The following is a 9,632-nucleotide window of genomic DNA, read 5'->3' as shown; positions in this document are numbered from 1 at the left end:
ACCTCCCTGAGTCTACATTTCCCCTTGCAATCCAGCATCCCCGCAGGATCACCTTTCCTTTCCGTTCACGTTGAGCTGATGTCTGAAACCGTGGATTGGTTTTCCATTCCTGTTGCATCTACTGTCTAGATTTTCGTTTGCAGGTGACCAGAAGTAGACTGACAGCTGCATCCAGCTAGGAGGAGGGTAACAGTGGTACAGAAAGGGCTCCTCGGGATCGAATGTCTTATTGCCCCAGTGAGGACACAGGCTGGAGCTAAGCCAGATGGCCCTTGGATATCCTAAATCCCACATAATCTCAATGAGTTTCTCTTGAAGCTGAATGAGTCGGCCCAGGTGGAGGGCTCCATGAGGGCTGCAGCTCTCCTGAGAGGCAGGATCAAACTCATCACCTAAGTTGCTCAGCCCACTGGTGTGACTCAGAAGCTTCTCCAGGATGGCCAGAGAGGATATTCCCACACAGACTGAAGGTCCCAAGCTTGAACAGTGGCTCAGGGCAGACAGGACGGACTCACGTTGGAACTCTGTGATCCCACACTGCTCTAAGTTCTGTTCCTGGAGGGTGGCTGCAACTTGTTCCAGAAGAACATGGAGGATCTCAGGACTAAAGTCCGTCACGGTAACCCCACTCAGATCTAGGCCTTTGAGCTGACGCATGTTGGGCTCTGGGACAGATGGGGCAAGTCTGACTCTGTAAGCTGCCAGTTAGTTACTGCCAGGTGAGCCAAGGGGGTGCTAGGGCATCTGGGGAGAAAGCAAGCAATTAGGTCTGAGAATCCGGGGTGACAGATGAGCTGCACTTGTCAGATAGGTTATTTGCCCAAAGACAAGGTCCTACTAACCACCTCCTGAAGCATCCAGAATGACCCGTCTCATTTTGGCCTGGCAGTACCTCTCTGCATCATCTGCAAACCACCTGCAGGTTTTTATGGTCTCTGGCTCCTGCTCCACTACGATCCTCTCAGAATTATTCATTTCTTAATTATTAACTAATTTATCGGGAGTAAAAGTCACTCTTTTAGGGACTGGTGATTTGAGACAAGTTCATTGTGTTCAGGAATCTGGTAAGCACAGAGCTTTTCTCTCTGTCTCTCTCCCGAAATTTCTGTTTTCATTTTTCTTTTCTGGCCACACCACACAGGTTGTGAAAATTCTTCCCCCACCAGGGATCAAACCTCAACTTTCAGCCCCGAAAGAGAAGAGTCCTAACCACTGGACCACCAGGGAATTCCTCAGACCTTTTCTTTCAAATTCCTCTGGTCTGAGGTGATTTCCCTTCTTTAATGCCCTCTTCACTTACCTATGTTCGTAGTCATCTGACATAGCTTTCCCTTCCTAAGGAAGAACCGATGCCCACCCTCACTGGATCCACACCACCCCATCCACACATTTCTAGTGTGTTGTCTCTGCTCCTCCCCCTTCATTTCCGAAGTGAAGTGATACCACAGCTCAGGATAGAGCCACAAAGGACCCAGTGTGCTTGACATGCCAGTGTTGTGTTCACTGTTTCCCAGGCAGCGGTCCACCCTCACCTGACGTCTGGTCCAGGCAGGTTCAGACAAGGAGGGAGAGTCCAGACAGAGAGACTGGAGACGGTGCCGCTTAGAAACTGACAGGGAAATATGACAACTTCCTGCTGCGGCTCCTTATGGGCAGACCATGAATGCGGGAGAGACGGGGTCTCTGCATGTTGCTCTTCTGACCCAGGCGAGGAGCAAACGTGGCCAGGATGGACAGATGCACAGATGTACAGATCACTTGCACCTCCTGGATACAGTCCAGCTGTACCATATTCAGGACCTTCATGATACTGTCCAGGGCCATTGCAGAGATCATGAGCTTCTTACAGTACAGGTGTGAGCAGGATATTCTTTAGTCAAAGCAGTGGTTTTTCTAGTAGTCATGTATGAATGTGAGAGTTGGATCATAAAGAAGGCTGAGCACCGAAGAACCGATGCTTTCAAACTATGGTGCTTGAGAAGACTCTTGAGAGTCCCTTGAACGGCAAGGAGATCAAACTAGTCAATCCTAAAGGAAATCAACCCTGAATATTCATTGCAAGCACTGATGCTGTAGCTGAAACTCCAATACTTTGGCCACCTGATTGGAAGAGCCGACTCATCACCTGCACACCAACGGCCGATTTATGCCAATGTGTGGCAAACACCACTACAATATTGCAGTTAGCCTCCAATTAAAATAAATTAATTAATTTAAAAATTATGATAACTAAAGATAAAAACCATTAAATATATACCATTATGTAAAAAAAAAAAAACACCTGATCCTGGGAAAGATTGAGGGCTGGAGGAGAAAGGGTCGACTAAAGGATGAGATGGTTGGGTGGCATCACCAACTCAGTGGACATGAATTTGAGCAAACTGTGGGAGATGGTGAAGGACAGGGATGCCTGGCACGCTGCATTCCATGGGGTTACAAAGAGATGGACACCACAGAGCAACTGAACAGTAACTCAGTTCTACTTCCAGTCTTCTCCTAAGCTTTTGCTTGGGGATAAATATTTCACTTGTCATTTCAGTAAACAAAGGATGTTGAAGTAAAAGGCCATTATCCACTGCAGCGGCGCCCCTCCACCCCCCACCCCCCACCCCCCGCTGCCCCCAATCCCCGCCCAAGACAGTGTGCCCTGAGGGGAATTCAAGGAGAGGAAACCAGGACGGTGTTCTGAAAGAGTTAAGATGCATATCATAAATATGACTTCAATAGGCCCAGACTCTTGCCTCTTTTCATAGAGAAAATCATGAAAAGGAACTTCCATGGGGGTCCTTTTGTTAAGAATCCACTGGTCAGAACCAGGGATACAGGTTGGATCCCTGTCCAGGGAGACCCCACAGGCTGTGGAGCAACTAAGCCCAAGCACCAGGACTACTGAGCACCCGACTAGAGCCTGGAGGCCGTGACCACTGACGCCCACAGCCCGGTCCCATGCTCTGCGATGAGAGACATCGCCAAAAGGATGAGTCGACACATTTCAACTCAAGAGTAGCCCCTGCTCGCCACCACCAGAAAAGGCTGCGCTCAGCAAGGAAGACCCAGCACAGCCAAAACAAGCAAACAGATAAATCAAATAAATCAGACTATACAAATAAATAAATAACAATTGTTTCAAAGCATGGAAATCATTTATTTGAGATGTATCATGTTCATCATCTGCAGTAATCGTTTGATGTTTTCTGAATGTTTTTTCCGCCCCTGACCTTATGTACTTTGGCTCCCCTTATAACTTTTGAAAAGTTCCTCAGAGCTACCTGAGAAGACACCTTTCTGCTACGATCTTCTGTAAAAACACTGAATAAAGCATATTTGCCATGTTTCAGTTTGTTCATTTTTTTGTCATTTGACCTGCTCTTCCAAGACCTTTTCCCAACCCACAGTGTCTTGTCCCCACTCACCTGGGTTCCAGGGATTTGATGGAACCTGTCGACTAAAACGTGGGTCACCACCTGAAAGTAGACTCATTTTATCTCATGGGAGTGTTTAAGAGCCAAGTGCGGGCTGCCTCGATGGCTCAGAGGGTGAAGAATCTGCCTGGAATGCAGGAGATCTGGGTTTGGTCCCTGGGGTGGGAAGATCTCCTGGAGGAGGAATTGGCAGCCTGAGAATCCTGAGCAGTGAGTCCCTGACCCCTGCTTGCCGCCTGCTGCTGCCCTGCACCTGTCCTTTTACAGTGAAGGGGTCAGAAGTGCAGGCTGGGCAGGTTCTGGGAAGGAAGGTCTAATGACATGGAGCAGCTGGATCCCACAGCCAAAGAAAGAGTCAGACGTATCTTGGGTTGAGCTGCTAGACTCCTGGCTTCAATTTCATTTATAGAATAAAAGGGAGAAGCTTTCTGACAGGCAGTGAGCAGTATTTCCTGCTTTTCTCCCTGAGTCTTTTCAACCAAAAGATATGTTTAGATTTTCCTACAGGAAAGAAATGCACTTAATATTTTGTGGGTGTGAATGAACTGTGAGAAAGTCATTTTGGAAGCACTAACTCTTAATCTTAAATTAGATTCTATAAGACTGGAGTTTATTCCCAGGTCATGTATAGGTGAAGCAACAGATAAATACATATATTAGTATTTTAACCAAAGTTGTCTTCTATTCGAAAATTCAGAATTTTAGCGCATAATTGTCTAATAATTGTGTTTTTCTGCCTGTTTCTTTAAAAGTTTTTATTTGTATTGCAGTATAGCCTGTTATAATTGTGTGGTAAGTCTTCCCTACTGGTCTAGTGGTTAAGAATCTGCCTTCCCATGCAGGGGACATAGGTTTGATTCCTGGTCCCAGAAGATCTCACAGGCCCTGGAGCACCAAAGCCCACGTGTCACAACTACTGGGCCACTGCTCTAGGGCCCTGCTACAAACCCAGGGAATCCACCCCAGGGAGAAGCCCGAGCACTGAGTTGCCCCAGCTCCCCCTAACTGGAAACATGCCCTGCACTCAAGAAGAGCGAACTCCATGAAAAATAAGTAAATTAATTTGTAAAAAAAAAAGAGAGAGACAGAGAGCGAGGTAATAATATTCTGGTAATTTCAGGTAAAGAACAAAGGGGCTCGGCCGTGAATATACCTGTATCCATCCTTCCCCACACTTCCTACCCATCCAGACTGCCACATTAAATTGAGCAGAGTTCCATGTGCTCTACAGTAAGTTCCCCAACTGTATATTCTGAGGAATAAAATATTTCTCTAAGACATCATGGGTGAAGAGGAAGTCTCCAAATTCAACACTTTTCATACGGCCAAGACTTGGTGGGACAGATATGAAGAGTTTGTGGGACTCAATGAGGTTCGAGAGGCCCAGGGAAACGTCACTGAGGCAGAGAAAGTGTTCATGGTGGCTCGAGGGCTTGTCCGGGAGGCTCGCGAGGACTTGGAAGGTCAGCAGGCCAAGCTGAAGGAGGTGAGGGACCGCCTGGACCGCATCTCCAGAGACGATAATCAGTACCTGGAGCTGGCCACTCTGGAGCACAGAATGCTGCAGGAGAAGCGGCTTCGTATGACCTACCTGCGCGCGGAAGACTCAGAGCAAGAGAAATTCTCCCTCTTCTCTGCCGCTGTGCGGGAAAGCCATGAGAAGGAGCGTGCCCAGGCAGAGAGGATCAAGAACTGGTCGCTCATCGGGTCAGTCCTGGGGGCCTTGATCGGTGTGGCTGGCTCCACCTACGTGAACCGCGTGCGGCTCCAGGAGTTGAAGGCTTTGCTCCTGGAGGCCCAGAAGGGGCCTATGAGCCTCCAGGAAGCCATCCGAGAACAGGCGTCCAGCTACTCGCTCCAGCAGAGGGACCTCCGTGACCTCGTGGCAGACCTGAAGGGCCTGGTGCAGGCTGGGACCGGGCAGAGCTCTTTGTCCCAGGCAGGTTCTTCCCCGACCCGAGACAGAGACACAGATGTCCTTTCAGCTGCCTTGAGAGAGCAGCTGAGCCATTCTAGGCAGGTCCGTTCACGTCTGGAGGGTTTACGAGAGCAGCTTGATGGCCTGGAAAAGACCATGAGCCAAGTGGCTGGGGTGGTTCAGCTTGCAAAGTCTGCAGCACAGCCGGGCCTGGTGGAGTCTGCAGACAGAACTGTGCCTGGTTCCCTGCTGGGACAGGGGAGCCTGATCGTGGCGCTGTCAGACACGGAGCAGAGGCTGGAAGCCCAGGTCAACAGGAACACCGTCTATGGCACACTGGTCACCTGTGCGACATTTGTGGCCATGCTACCTGTGCTTTACATGCTGTTCAGAGCCAGCTAGCTCCCTGGACCCTCCTCCAGAGGGAGGGGTTATGGATGTGAATTTAGTAAGAGTGAAGTAATGAAGTGAACTTCCGGGGGTGTACTCAGCCTGAGGCTGACCTCACTGGCAGACATCCTTTGCTTTTTAGGCAACACTAATTGACGTTAACTAGCAAATATTTGCGGGGAAGGCAATGGCAAGCCACTCCAGTACTCTTGCCTAGAAAATCCCATGGATGGAAGAGCCTGGTAGGCTGCAGTCCATGGGGTCGCTAGGGGTCGGACACGACTGAGCGACTTTACTTTCACTTTTCCCTTTCACAGATTGGAGAAGGAAATGGCAACCCACTCCAGTGTTCTTGCCTGGAGAATCCCAGGGACAGGGGAGCCTGGTGGGCTTCCGTCTATGGGGTCACACAGAGTCGGACACGACTGAAGTGACTCAGCAGCAGCAGCAGCATATACAAGAAAAATACTTGTATGATATGTATTGTCCATGAGAATCAAAAATGAAAATAGCCAGGAAAGTTTAGAAAAAAAAGTTTAATGAGATGGCACTAGCTTTAAATACACTTTCAATACATCAATAAACCAAAAATGTGTCATAGTGGTAGATGAATTCCCAAACAGTTTAGTAAATGTGAACTAAAATACTGACATGCAAACTATACAAGTCATAATATAATACAATTTGAGTCTATGGTAAAAACATGATTCACTTACAATCAGCAGCAGGAGAAAGGGATTGGGGCAGAAACCTGCAGAAATTCAGACATGGACTGAAAACTTAGGGCCACTGGGTCAGGAGGCTGGTTTAAGGAAAAGCTAATTCAGGTGGAGGGGTTACACAGTTTTAATTTCGAGGTTTTGATCAGTGAGAAAATCTCATGGACAGTTCACGGGATGCACACACACCTGGAAATGCTGCTGCCCACATGCCAGCCCCACTTCCAAGGTAAGGAACTTCCTCACCTCAGAGAGAAGGGCCAGAGACAGCAGGGCCTGACAGTTTTCTTTATGACAAATCTCCTACTTCGGGTCAATCAGATCTTCCCTCCCCAGCTCACTGCCTGAGTCCTGAAGGACAAGGTCACAGAGAAGGGGCTCACAGACCCCTGGAGCCCCACACACGTCTGGCAGGCAGAGGGTGAGGAGAGCAAACCTTTCCAGTTCAGGGAGCTCAGTCTGGTCCAGGGTGCCCCACAGCCCAGTCAGCTGAGGATTTATTCCCCGGTGCATCATTGCATTAACTTTCTCTCGGAGTGAACGTGAGTTAGATGGAGAGGCCAGAAATCACAGCACAAGATGCCTTCTTCCCAGCAGGTCCCACTTTGTATGAAGAGGGAAGGAAAGAAGGAAGGCAATGAAAAGGCATAGAGAGAAGAGCCCATGGACTTTTGCTGAAAGTTCTGTCCCTTCAGGTTGTGAACTAAACTCAGTTGGAATCCGAGTCAGAGGAGTCCCATGAGGACGATGAGCTGGAGCTGCGGTCCTCCAGATCAGAATCTCCATCTTCATCCTCACTGCTGGGGGCTGAGGAGCTGCCTTCCTCCTCTTCCTCATTTTCCTCTGATCTCCCCAGGCAGGAGAATGTTCTCCAGTCATGTCTGATGATTCTGACTCTGCAGCCTGACGCCTCGGGTCCTCTCTAAGCCTTCCTTGCAGATTCTCTGATGATGGGGACTGCAGACCCAATCTTCTAATCTTGGGGTTCGGGCCCCCCGTCATGCTCATGTTCTTATGCTTAGCACAGGTCGCCTCTCTGTAAGCAGCATATTCTTCAGGAGACAGAGTCCTGAGCCAGAGATCAAGGTCCACCTTGTACTGTGTCTGCAGTCCCTCTGCCTGCTTCTTATAAAGCTCCTTCTGGTCCTGGGGGACCCGCTGCCAGCGTCGACTGATCTCCACCATGCGTTCCCTCGGGGGCACCACTTTCAGCTCCCTGCTCGACCAGAGATCCTGGTGGAACTTGTGATAGCCATTCATCGGGGGCTTCTTGGGCTCTCCATGGAATTTCCACTTCATTGGCAAATGGTTTTCTGAAGAATACTTCGCTTTTTGAACATTCTCCTGAAACTCTGGCACTTTCATTTCACTTCTTTGGGGGACCCCAGATTTCTTGGGGTTTGGGACAAGATCAGGATGCTGTGCTCTGAACAGAGCCACTTTCTCCCTAAAATCCTTTTTCTCTTTCTCAAGATCCTGACTGTGTTTCACCCTCAGCTGCTCAGGCACCTTCCTGTGTTCCTCAGACAGAACCCTGGTCAGCTCCTGGTTGCTTATCTTGGGGTGTTTTTGGATGTATAGTGGTCGCATCACTTGGGAAATGTGGAGGTAAGCTCTCAGGGACTTCTTGAACAAATAAGCATGTTTCTTGTGTTTTCTGGTGTTTCCTTGTGTTTTCTTGTGTGTTTTGGTAGGATTGCTAACATTTTCCTTAGCTTCCAGGACTAATTCTTTCAGCATGCGAAACTTTCTCACCTTATGGGAAACCTCTAACCACTTGAGTTTGCACATTTCCCCAGAAAAATCTTTAAAAGCTACTTTATCCCAGTCCATCATTGACTGGGTTGTTTTGAACGTGTGGCTGTCACCAGATGGGATGCTTTTCACCATACTTTCCAGTAACTGCACAATGTCTTCCTTGGACCAGTCATCTTGGTGTTTAGGCATCTCCATTTCTAGGTCTTTGGGACACTTATGTGATCCCAGCAGTTCAGACACCTCAGCAGAATCTTCAGCTTCTTCACTCTCAAGATTCAGCAGATGAGTTATTTCTGAAGTCCTGCAGTGTGTGCGATCCTGCGTTTCTGTGGAGAAAGAAAAGGACAGTTAGTCTCCTATGTGACACAGGAGAGAAGCAGAGTCCACTTGGGATACGTCCCTTCTGTCATTTCATTGACCCTCAAGAACGTAAATGAAAGCAGACCTAACCTCTGAGTTGAGAGTCCTGTTGATCATTATGAAGCTTCTGTTCACAATTATAAATCCTTAGGCCCGACCCCAACTTGCCTTCCAGTCTCACCACAGTGGATTTCACATAGAAATGAACAAAAGTCTGGGGACTCACTCAAGGGAAAAAGGATGAGAGAAAAGGAAGGGAAGTTAAAAATAAAAATACCTGACAAGCAAGAGGGCTGTAAAATAGTGGTGACATACCACAGCACAGGGACAAGAATGATCAAAATCCCCAAGATCGATCAAGTATTGAGAGGATGGAATATCAGGAAATTTGATTCATTTCCTAAGGCGATGAAAAACAGTACTAATCTTCTGAAAGACAATAAGGCAATTTGTTACTATACTAAATATCCTCCTAACACATAAGTCAGGACTCATGCTCCTTTGTATTGCCCAAATCATTTGAAAACCTATATACATAAAAAAATAAAAAAGACCTGCAGTGGGATGTTTATAGCCACTTTGGTCATAATCAAAAAACTTGAAAACAACCAGGATGAATGGATAAAGAAACTCTGGTACATCAAGGCCAAGAAATAGTTCAGTTCAGTTCAGTTCATTTCAGTCACTCAGTCGTGTCCGACTCTCCGCGACCCCATGAATCACAGCACTCCAGGCTTCCCTGTCCATCACCAACTCCCGGAGTTCACTCAAACTCATGTCCACAGAGTCGGTGATGCCATCCAGCCATCTCATTCTCTGTCGTCCCCTTCTCCTCCCGCCCCCAACCTTTCCCAGCATCAGAGTCTTTTCCAGTGAGTCAACTCGTCGCATGAGGTGGCCAAAGTATTGTACTTAGTTCTAAAAAGTAATGAGCGATCAAGCCAGCAAGAGACACGGAGTATTCTTTTATTCATATCTCTCAGTGAATGAAGCTAAGTTGAAAAGCATTCATACTTCATGAGTCCAACAATAAGACATTCCAGGAAAGAGGAATATATGGAAAAA

General features: G+C 47.9%; 2 pseudogenes; one reads left to right on the top strand and one right to left on the bottom strand.

Annotated features, from left to right (window-relative positions):
* Positions 1–4,749: 4,749 nt before the first annotated feature.
* Positions 4,750–5,742, top strand: LOC129536578 (mitochondrial potassium channel pseudogene; annotated as a pseudogene).
* Positions 5,743–7,158: 1,416 nt separating this feature from the next.
* LOC129548384 (upstream-binding factor 1-like protein 1) lies at positions 7,159–8,402 on the bottom strand (annotated as a pseudogene).
* Between the last annotated feature and the right edge of the window lie 1,230 nt (positions 8,403–9,632).

The sequence above is a fragment of the Moschus berezovskii genome, chromosome 25, assembly GCF_049115385.1.
Source record: "Moschus berezovskii isolate FMDL1 chromosome 25, NW_MosBer_1.0, whole genome shotgun sequence".
Taxonomy (NCBI): Eukaryota; Metazoa; Chordata; class Mammalia; order Artiodactyla; family Moschidae; genus Moschus; species Moschus berezovskii.
The sequence above is the reverse complement of the archived record's forward strand: the minus strand, read 5'-3'. Positions and strand labels throughout refer to the sequence as shown.